The sequence below is a fragment of the Tupaia chinensis genome, unplaced genomic scaffold (genome assembly GCF_000334495.1).
Source record: "Tupaia chinensis unplaced genomic scaffold, TupChi_1.0 Scaffold147608_1, whole genome shotgun sequence".
NCBI lineage: Eukaryota > Metazoa > Chordata > Mammalia > Scandentia > Tupaiidae > Tupaia > Tupaia belangeri.
Genome location: NW_006207460.1, coordinates 1,259,798 through 1,262,535, shown reverse-complemented (window position 1 = coordinate 1,262,535; position 2,738 = coordinate 1,259,798). Strand labels below are relative to the sequence as shown.

The window sequence follows — 2,738 nt, the reverse complement described above, 5'->3', positions numbered from 1 at the left end:
ATCCTAGAGTCCTGCGGACTTGCTGACACAAAACAGTGCTATCACTTACTGCTTTAATGCTCTGTCACAGACACCCTGAGTGTCCGTGTGTGCTATGCTAAATCCGCTAGGTTTTCAAAAGGCTGCCTCCTTTCATTTCCACTTCCACATCTCCCTAGCAGCCCAACTCCAAACCAAAACCTGTTCTTGCCAAGAAAACCAATCAACTCTTTCATTCATTCATTCAAATATTTGTTGAGTATCTGCATGGGAAGCATAGTTCTGGGTTCCAGAGACATAAAATGACTAATATGGACAGAAGTTCCTGCACTCTCACATTTGGCGGGGAGGAGGGATTGGTGTGTGCATGACTGTGGCGGTGACCCTTCAGTGTTATAAATAAATGAAGCCACGAAGGGAGTCTGTAACTCAATATGGGTGGTCAGGAAAGGTCTCACGGGAAGGTGTCCTTGAGGCACTGTGGGGAAGAGAGTTTGCTTGCAAAACTGGATGAAGGGCAGGGAGACCATAAATGACAACTCAACTCTCTGGTTTCATGTCACAGGCTTAGCTGGAGCCCTGGGAGCAAAGCAGAGAAGCAGCAGGAGATGGGTGAGAGAGGTGAAGGGTTCAGGTCCTCAAAGGCCTTCCTGGCCAGAGTAAGGGCTGGGCAACATGAGCAGTCTCTGGAGAGTTTAGAGCAGCGGAGAGATAATAGGATCCAACTGAAGTGCAAGGTATCTTCCGGCTGCTGTGTACACGAGACTGTAGGCACCTTGGGATGGACTGGGAGACCAGCTGAGAGACACCTGGAAGAATCAGTGAGCGATGCGGTGGCTTAGGCTAGGATGGGAGTTTCTCTCTTTCTTTCTTTTTTAAGTAACTGGAGGGTACATGGACTCAGAGACAGACAGAGAAAGAGGTATCCCCGATGGGGGATAGAATTTGAACATGTAAGACAGAAAGGAAAATCAAGGGAGAATCCAAGGTTTGGGTCTGAGCAAGGGAAGGAGTTGCTGTCAACTGACAGGTGAAGATCAGGTAGGACAAGCTGCTGGTGGAGAGAAGGTGCTCACTTGTGGGCACGGAGAGTGAGAGAGGGAATTCGTGAGCTGGCTAGACGAGGATGGGATTCAGAAAGTCAGCCTCTGTGTGGGATTCTCAAGTCTTTAAATACCATGGGAATGTGGGCAGAAGAGGTCAAGGACTTCAGACACCAATGTTAACAGGCTGAAAACACAGAACTGGAAAAGGATGGGGGCTGAGAGATTGTCTCTCGTAAGATGGGAGAAATAACCGTGTACTTGGAGAAATAACCGTGTACTTGGAGAAAGGCACAGGAGGCAAGGGGGTGAATACAAAATCTAGTGTGTCCCAGTGCAGGGGACAGCTTCAGCGAGGAGCACAGACAGGGATATCCACAGCGCCTGAAGGACTAGCACAGACACAGTAAGGCAGTGAAGCCAGCAGGACTGGGGCTCAGGTGTGGGAGGGCTGAGGTGAGGAGAAAGGGCAGACTCTGAGGCCAGAGTGGAATGCTGAGGTTCCAGGGATACGCAGGTGGCAGTGACGTTGCAGGGAACCAAGCGCTCCCTACTGGTGATAGCTTCAGCACAGCCGGGTGTCCATGCAGAGCTTTACTGTGTAGTCGGAGAGCAGGGTCTCTGCAGGACTAAACTCGTGTACGGAGGAAAGTGGGGCAGAGAAATGGTTCTATTGGTGAACTAGAAACTTGAAGCCAGAGGAGTGAATTGAGACTCAAGGGACAAGTGGGGAGGATGCTGGCGGACTCAAAGAACTGCCTGGATTCACAGTAGCAGACCAAGCTGAATGAGGAAAGTGGGATGAGGGAGGAGGGTTGTGGGTACAAGGGCTGAGGGGTGCCTATGAAGAGACATTAGGCGGTGGTGGTGGTTGTGGGGGGGATTTCAAAACCTGAGAGGCTCAGGAATTGGCAGAGTGATGCTTGAATTAAGACAGCAGGAGAGTAAGCAAGGAGCTAAGCCCAGATGTCTTGCAGGCCTCCCCTCTGCCCTCACTAGAGGTCTTCCTACTGGCCAGCCTCTGCCTCCATCACACAGCACTTGCCTGACTGTCCAGAAGGAGGTTATGTTGAGACCTCTGTCACTCACATGTTCCAGCCTAGCACTGAGCATGGGAAGAAACAGCTATTGCATGCCAGGCCGAGCTGAACCTATCCCCTGCGTTTCATCTCAGCAGAACCCAAACTCCCATGATTTCCATTTTTAAGAGAAAAAAAGAGAGAGATGAGAGAACTTGCTGGGAGGGGTTCTAGCTACCTGCCTATTCTTGGGATGTGCTTCCCCAGGATGGAGCTCTGGAATCTGCAATCATCTGGAATGAATTCAAGTTCAGCCTGCTTCAATCCCTAAAGGATTAACCCTCAGACAGCCAACTGTTCCTCTTTATCATTAGGTTTCTTTTATTCTATTTCTAGGTGTAGATCAGCATGGAAAAAATACTGGAAAAATAAAGCTGTGTACGTTAGCGCTGGTGTAGGTGACTTGGGGCCCTTTCAGTGACAGCCTGTGGTTTCCTTGAGTTTACTCAGACCAGGCCTTTGCTGAACATGGGTTCTTCTTTGGCACAGCAGCAAGAATGAAGAAGCAACAGCTGCCACGCCAACTTGCTGCCCTCACCTGTAACATGCCTGGGTAGGCCTGGGGCCTGCAGGGGCAGCCAGCAGTCAACCATGAAGCTTGAATCTTCTCTTTCCTCTTTGCCTCAGTGAGAAGAGC

General features: G+C 50.2%; 1 protein-coding gene across 1 annotated transcript in view; it reads right to left on the bottom strand.

The window, feature by feature from the left end:
* Positions 1–2,738, bottom strand: part of CTNNA1 (catenin alpha 1) — a 159,656-nt gene that overhangs the window by 6,833 nt on the left and 150,085 nt on the right. The gene's annotated exons all lie outside the window — the stretch shown is intronic.